Below are 8,209 nucleotides of genomic sequence, written 5' to 3'. Positions count from 1 at the left end.
GTGCTAGTCTCTATTGGAGACTCTTGGCCTGAGCCAGTGTGGAAATTCTTGGGGAACTCTGCTATTGGTTTTCCAGTAGAATGGTGTAGAAGATATTACTACAGTGGGTTGCAGTAAAGAACTCCATAGGGTAGGCTTAAAATGGAAGGCATGTTAAAAATAAATTAATCTTCCCTGGCTTCAAAAGTTTACAATGAAAATGCACTAAATATATAGTTATCATGCCTTTAGTGATTAACTGAGAGAGGGAGAAACCTGCCCATGGGCAATTCACTTCATCCCAGAGTCAACAAGTCAGATGATCTGGGCTCTAAAAGTCCTGAGTTGTCTCATTAGGAGGAGTCTAGATGATAATTTCATGTGAAGACATAAATGTGTGAAGGTAGGTAAGATTAATAAAAATTTAAGTTCCCTTCAACCTACCTGAGTTAGCTGCAAACTAGTTAACTTCAGCATTACTAGCTGTGAAAGTTATCTTCTCTGTTAAAGTCTACTCACACATTTATTCTCCCCGTCCCTTCCCAGTTGAATTCCCTTCTTGAATATGTTTTTAGTGGCCATTTTGAAGCAAGACATCTTTAGCTGGTGTAAACTTGTTGTGTTTCTGAGTCCTGCTCCCCAGCCCGCAGTTAAAATCTTCCCCATACATGTTCAAAGTGGCTGCCAGCAAGCCATAGCCCACCTTGCAAGCTGGTTGTCCAGAGTGCCCATGGCTATCCTGCCTTCTGGTTTCTCTTCTCCTAATCAAGGCTTATTCAGACATGTTCCCTGTGGTTTTCAGCTATTTTGCTGATCTTTCCACCCACCTATACGCAAGGCCACAAATTCATGTGACAGCAACATTGACTGCACGAAAAAATGTTTTATGGTATGTCTGTATTTCACGCTGCTCTTTAGAGTTACTTTCAGTGATGTAATGGAAATATCACCCCCAAAATCTCTCAAAAAGGAGAAGCTCTGGAGAAAGAGTAGGCAGAAAAAAAAGAAAAAACAGCACACTTGCTGATATGGAAACCAGACAGTGAACGACTGTAATTTTTCTCTTCTCCTGAAATTTCATAAGCCTCCATCCTTTCCAAAGGGGAGACTTCCTCCTAGAGAGGGGCACTTTGCCAGACCAACTCTTCACCACTGTTCCTCCTTTGCAGTAGAGCAAAAATCAACTGCTCTGGATGCCAAGTGCCCTAAATCCAAAACACAGCAAGATCACTATGCTATTTCATTTCACTGAGTCCCCAGGGGCTTACTAAAGAAAAGGCTCAGACAGCATGTGCTCTGATCCTTGCAGCCCAGAGATGGGGTGGATGCTACACCACCCCAGTCCACAGGATTCCTGAACTTCTAAGAGGCAAAAAAGAAAAAGATGGAAACAGCAAGCAACGCTGAGCTCTTCTGGAAGTAGAACCAAGCCTAAAACCCTGAAATGTCCCCTCCTTTTCTCATTCCCCCACTACTGCACTGTTTGTGTAGCGTTTCAGCATGTGAAATTTTAGGGAAATGAAATCATTTCTGGTTACAACTTGCTGCTTTTTCTGCATTTTTTTTCAGCCCCTTCTGGCTGTAAAATTTATACAGATATATAAAAGAAGCTTTTCATTTGAAAAGTACCTTTATGCTTTAAATATTATATCAGCACACGCTAGTGGTACTGGATATGGACGCTTTTAGAAATTTATGAAGAATGGAAGGAAAACAAAACACTTCTGGCAAGATGCAAAGGCCTTCACACTGTAATTCTGCAAGCCCTGGCACTGTGCAAGGACTGGCATGTCCCTCAAAATGAAATCACACCAGTTGCTCTATTTAACTATAGCAAAGGCATACAGGCTGCGAGAAACCAAAACTGTGCAGCAGAAATCCAAGTGCGTGGTGCTGCCCTTCTCACCAAGCCGTAAGAAGCTCCCAAGCTCCCATAGCCTTTTCTCAATGCATGTACTCAGTGTGCATTTAACAGAGAGTTTCCTGAAGGCACATCCTCATCTTTGCCACCCAGCCTTTACAGAGCTCTCTCCCTTGCTCTCACGGCCTCCATCCAACACAGCTAACCTGTGTTCAGGCAACGAGCAACTCTCTTCAGTCCTGCAGAAGTGTGTCCCCAACCTCAGAAGCAGAGTCATCATGTAGTTGCCTTGATCCCACCATCCTTCTAAAGTCTTTGCCATTTTGGTAGAAGTTTCCACATGGCAGTAGGTGCATGCTTTGGACCACAGAGATGTGCTCTCCTATCCCTTTGCTGCTGCTGCAGCTCTGGGATGGAGTCTCAGGGCTGGTGTAAAGCTGGTGGCATTGCATGATCATAATCACTCTTGGCTAGATGAAACTTCCTTCTAGAGCTCAAAAATGGCACCTTATGTGGTGAAGCTATTCCAAGTTCCTCCTTAAACAATTGTACGGTCTTGCCCTTTTCTCCTGCCACAGCAGCAGGCGATGCCAGAAGCTGATTTTGCTGGTGCTTGAAAAATGCAGCAGAAGTTGCCCGTTTTGCAAACTTGACGGCATTGGTGGCAGTGGGTAGGGAGGTCTGCATGGGCACCTGAGTGCACACTACCACAAACGTGTGGGGATGGAGTGGAGGGAGGGTGGTGAGAGCGGGCTGGTGGGACTGGTCCCCCCGAGGTGGCCGCAGGTGTTTTATACCAGGGACGCCCCATACTAGGGATGGAGTCCCACAACTCCCTGGGCTCAGAGGGAGTGTGACGGGCATGGCCACAGCGCCGAACATGTAATTTAGAGGAAATCCCCCAAGTGAAAACAAAGGCTCTGTAAGTCATTTCCTCTGTACTGAACAGAAAGACATCTGTGTTGATCCAGCCATTACGCACTAGTCACAACAAAACCCTCTGCTCCTGAGCAGCATAGGCCCCGCTTGCTTTCCTCTGGGCTGCCACTGGAAAACTACAGAGATGCATTGGGACTGAACTTTAAGACTTTTGTTTTGTTTAGTTAGTGGGGCTCAGCAGGCTGACAGCTTCCACAGGCTGGGGGCAAGAGCAGGCGAGGCAGCGCACCCGGCTGCCACCTCCTCACACACCCCGGGGGCTGCGCTTTGGTGGGGGACACCCGCCGGCCCCAAGCAGCCGCCTGGCCTCCAGCCCAGCCCTTCGGCCGCCGGACTCCCGGCACCTGCCCCGGCCCGAGGGGGGCTGCCCGGGCCTCCCCTCGCCTCCCTCGGCCGCCGCCTGGAGGAGGCGCCGGGGCCGGAGGGGGCAGCGCGGTGCGGTGCCTGCCTCCTTCCGCCTCCCTCCGCGCCGCCGGCGCCGAGGCCCTTTCCGCGGTGGCGGAGCTCGGGAGACCCAGGTAAGGCAGGGCAGGGGCTGCCCCCGTGTCTCTGCCCCTCGCCGAGGGGCCGTGGGGGCTTTTTGGGGTGCCCCCGGGCAGGTGCCAGGGGGAGGCTGTGGCACACGCTGCGCTTTGCACCTTCGCTCCCAATGGGCGGCGTTCGTGGGGTACGGAGGCAGCGCCGTCCGGGCTGCGGAATCCTTTTGGATTTCGCTATTTCCTTGTTTTGTGTCTTTTTTTGCTTGTTTGTTTCCTTGCTGCGGGTTTTGCAGTGCATCCGTGGAGCTGAGAGCGCTTGGCTGAAGGCAGGGCTAGCTCGGTGTGGGTGCAGCCACCCCAGCAGTTCCCCGGTGGATGCGCTGCCGCTGCGGTGGGTGACAAGATTTGGGTGCTTCTCCCCGGGCACCCCGTCCAGGCTCTCGTAGGACGGAGCTGGCAGTCACTGGAGCCGCCAGCTGAGCTTTTTGGGCAGCCCTGGCTGCCAGCTCGCTGCTTGGAGTGACGGGTAGGTCTCGTGGTAACTAATGCTGATCTGCGATGTGCAGGCAAGTAAGCGAGAGTGTTTCTTAAAGATGTAAAAACTAACCGCAGCAGAAATGCAGATATAGATGAGTCCTGGGACAGCTTGCTTCTTGACATTTCATTTTCAGTCTGGACTAAACGCTGCAGCTGTGCCGTACCCTCGGTGCGGTGTGGCTCCAGGGTGAGGCGTTGCTGTTTAATTTCTCTCCGAATTCCCCACTGAAAAATGAGTTGCTGCTTATGGCTGGTGTGTAAGTATCGAGGCTATATTGGCCTGTTGGAGAGCAGGGCCCATGCAAAGAGCCCCCCAGCTACCCTTTGGTGAGTACTCCAGGAGAGGGGGGACATGCTCCCCTTTCTCCTCAGCACGCCAGCTGAGGGCCGTACCGCCTTCCCTCCCTGGGCTGTCCTCCCTGCTCCATCCCCACAGCGGCTCTCCTTTGGGCTTTGTCCTCCCCAGAGGGTTTGTCCTTGCAGCAGCTCCCATAAAGCTCTTCCTTCTCAGGCTGAGTGGTCTCCTGGGGCGTGTGGCAGGGTGGCCTGCTGTCCCCCTCTTCCAGAGCTCTGCCGCTGCTTCTCGTAGCCTTCTGACGACCGTGGTTTGCAGGGGGAGAGAGCCCGCTTGCTGTCAGACTCTTCTCTGGTAGTCTTCATATTTCTCCAGGTTTTTATTGCAAAATTCATCTTGTAAGACATTAAAGCTCCTGGTGAGATAGCCATGCTTGTCTCTGCATTTATTCCTGAATGAAGGGGTGCTTTGCATGTCTTGATAAATTTCTAAATGAATACTTCAAGTGTTTCGAACCAAATGATCTCTATGGGAGTTTGCTGGCTGCAACCACAGAAAATGTGGTTATATTTGGCACCTGGTTACTCCCTCCTTTCTCTCTCTCTCTTTTAAAAAATGCAATAATCTCCAGGTATGGAAATGAAAGACAAAGATTTGGAATTCAGAGGTAGACCATACTGCAGCTTAGGCCTTCTTTGCAAAGTAACTCAAGTTCTCATCTGCCAGACCTGACTTTGTTAGCCTTTCAAAAGTTACCTAAGGAACACTTTTTTTTTTCTTCTTCTTCTTTTGGATATTATTGTAGAGTTTAATCTTCTAACTCCATGGATTGTGAAGCAGCTAGAATTATGTCCTGAGTTATGTTACATTTTAATTCTTAGCCGTATGCCCGTGAATTTGGCATTGTGATTGATCCAGTAACCTGGCTGACTGCCTACAATGGCTGAAAATGGAGAAAAATAAAATAGAGCTGATAAAACAATGTTAGCTGTATATTATTTTATCTTGCCCTGAAACAACATTGTATTCAGAAGTGCCATAATAGTGCGGTATCCTGTGATTAAGGTTAAAATAACGGGGAAGTGTTTAATTTCACAGAATTGCTTGGAAGCACCAGACATCTCCCCCTCTACTGAATGTAGATGAAACCTGTTGCAGATTAGTTCCCTCTATGTTGTGTTAGCTTATACACTGAATACACAAGATAAGGTGCAGAATGGTGTACTTTTTATACAAATGTTTATATCCCAAATACGCAAAATATTTTCTGTTTATTAGACAATGGAATTCTGTGCTTCTGACTGTCAACGCAAAGATCATGGAAAAAATGTCTTTAGCCTCTATTAACCATTGACCTCTAAGATGTTTTGCTACTTTTGTTTGTTTTGACTTTATTTCAGTAACCTATTACATTTTCACTGCTGAAGTTGGAGCTGTGCTTTAAAAAAAGTATACAAGTTTGCATCTGCCAAAGAATCAGTTGTAGCAGTCTACAATGGGTCTTTTGCAGAAACAGGATAAGAAAATACTGGTATCAAAATCAAAAGATACGGAAAGCAGTACTTGGATGAAGAAGACTAATGGTTGGCATTGAGAAGAAGGCCTGAGGTGGCTTTTTTTGGGTATATTTCAAAGAACGTACGTGCTTCTAAAGGACATCTATCATCATATGCTTTGCATTTGTGCTGCAGATATTTTCATTATTAGGTAGGTGTGTATATTTTTAGCTAAGGTAGTGATAATTGTGCACCAAGTGACAGCAGCAGTCAGTCAGTCACTGCGCCATGGAAGTCAGGGAGTGATGTTCTTAAGTGGCTTGCTGGTGCCCGTGGCTTTCTCCGTCGCGTGAAATGCAAGGGAGGGACCCTTGCTGCACAGGTTGCAGTGTGCTCACTGCAGAGGGGTCTTCCCAACTTGCCTTAATGCTCTAGGCCAGGGTTTAATTCAGCATTAAGTATGTCCCTGATAGAACTGGACACAGCTCTCCAAAAACCAGTGAGATTGTATTTGCAATCTTGAATTCATTTGAACAAATGATTAGGTCTCAAGAAATGTATTTTTGCTAATATTGGGTATTACTTCTAACGGCAAATCCCCAGTTTACTGTGCTGGTCCTCAGGCAGAGCACCACTCTGGTTGTTTTCTCTGGTTATTTTCTAAAGGAAAATACATTAGCAAAGAAAGCTGTGTGTAGGCGAGCGAAGCCAAAATCTGGGTGGACACACATGCCCTTTCTGTCTGATGGGACAGAAGAGGAACTGGGGAGCAGAGGCGTGTGATTGAGCACTGCCCCGTGGCAATTACAGCTCTGGCAATTCTCAGTCATCCCCTGCCTCCGCTCCGCTGCATGGGCCGTGATTCAGAGTCAGGATGCAGAGGCAGGAAAATGTGAGATATCCATGTGAGATAAAACTTTGAAACACAAATAGGCTTCTCATACAGGTGTGGGGAGAAGGATCTCATCATAAGAGATGCTTTGGGAGGGGAGGAAAGCAGTTTTTTATCGTTTCCTAAACTCAGAAGTATGATGGAGAGGTCAGTTTCTTGCAAGCAAAGTGTCTGCTGTGTTCAAACGGGATCCTGAAATCTCGGAAAGAGTAGCAGCAACCTCCTGGGAATAGCTCAGCCCATCACAGGCAGCAGTCACCTGTCTTAGCAAGAGTGATGTTGCTTGACAGAAGTCTTCCCTTTCAACAACACCCAAATATTTAGGAGAAGAAAAACCACCACGCTGAAAAGATGCCCCTGGCCTGTATTCCCTCTTCCCGGGGAAAGCAGCAGGCTGCCAGCTGGGGCGTGCCGACCCAGTTCTTAGGGTGAAAATCCTATGCAAAGTTAAACAAACACAGGAAAAAAAAAAAAAAAAAAAAAAAAAGAGAAAAAGAGGAGATTGCAGCATGCTGGGGGTATGTGGAGCCTGGGCTGAGGGTTTTCTTGGCACTCCCACCTCTCCTTGGTCAAGTTTGTCTTATTGGTGGGTGTTTGGGTACCACTGAGCCACACGTCAGGTACAACTGCCTGCACGCTCAAGTAGGTCACAGGAGGGTTTCCTGTCAGGAGGGGTTTTGCTCAGCCCCATGCCTTTTATGAACTGTGATCTGATTAAATCGTAAGAAGACGTTAGATCTACGCCTTGGTTGCACCTGAATATAGGACAGAAAAAACTGTCTGCATGCAGCAGCCAGCGGTGCTCATCCTGCACCACGGCCTGGGCAGGGCACAGGCTCCCTGCACCGCCAGAGGGCCCGCTGGCCCCTGCCCTGTTAGTTTGGGACCTGCCCCTGGCCATGGGTGCTTATTGAGCAAAAGAAGACTTCTTCTTTCCGCCCCCAAGACATCCACATAACCCATCATCAGATACACGTGGTAACTGCCCCTTGTTTTTAGCTGAATGCAGCTCTCGTGACTCTCTCTCCTAGACAGCCCTGTGTGAACGTCTTTTTGTCAGCTTCTCTATGCTACAGTGGAGGTGAGTGCTTCAAATTCGTCATGCCTAGGGTAACTGCTTGCCCTGTGAATTGCAGCATGTCCTATATCACAGGCTCAAGCTTTGCATCCTTGGGGAAGGAATAATTGTGCAGGGGCTGGCTTTTGTCACCCCCTCCCCATGATTATGAGCACCTCTTCCAGCTGAAGATGCAAACCAAACCATGGCCATTCCTGGTCCCAGAGTGGAGGAAGGAGAGGGCCTGTCCCATGTTGGGCTGTGGGATCCCATTCAGGGAGATGACCTCTGAATGTGTAAACTGAGCTGAGCTGAATGGGCTGCTCTCTGTCCCATGGCAGGTCCTTTAAAACTGGTAATCTTAAATAGACTTTGGGATCTCTTGGAAGTAAAAGGGCTGCCTATGCTGTACCCAGCAAAGCTAATAAAAAGAATATTTTTCAACATGCAGAAGTCTTAGCACTCAGGTGTTGGGAGTCCTGGCTTCCAAACTGCCACTGCAACTTTCTGTTCAACTGCCTTGCACATAATGTGTCATGGGGTAGTGTTCGGTTATGCAGCCATGTGCTGTGGCTGATTAAAAACTGAAGTAATGGGCAAGCAGCACAACTGCTTCAGCTTCATTCAGGTATTTCTCTGGATCTCTTGAATCGGAAATAACCCAGGAAGTCAGC

At 48.2% G+C, this 8,209-nt stretch overlaps 1 protein-coding gene across 3 annotated transcripts in view; it reads left to right on the top strand.

Moving 5' to 3' along the window:
* Positions 1-2,814: 2,814 nt before the first annotated feature.
* TEC (tec protein tyrosine kinase) overlaps positions 2,815-8,209 on the top strand; it is a 49,105-nt gene continuing 43,710 nt past the window's right edge. The window contains exon 1 of one of the 3 annotated variants that reach the window (XM_068680284.1): positions 2,815-3,297. The gene's annotated coding sequence lies outside the window, so the exon portion shown is untranslated. Of the gene's footprint in view, positions 3,298-3,647; positions 3,785-8,209 lie in introns of those variants that run through there. The other 2 variants (XM_068680283.1, XM_068680285.1) reach the window with 2 other exon arrangements.

Source organism: Anas acuta, chromosome 4, assembly GCF_963932015.1.
Source record: "Anas acuta chromosome 4, bAnaAcu1.1, whole genome shotgun sequence".
Lineage (NCBI taxonomy): Eukaryota > Metazoa > Chordata > Aves > Anseriformes > Anatidae > Anas > Anas acuta.
This window is presented reverse-complemented; position numbering and strand designations above follow the sequence as displayed.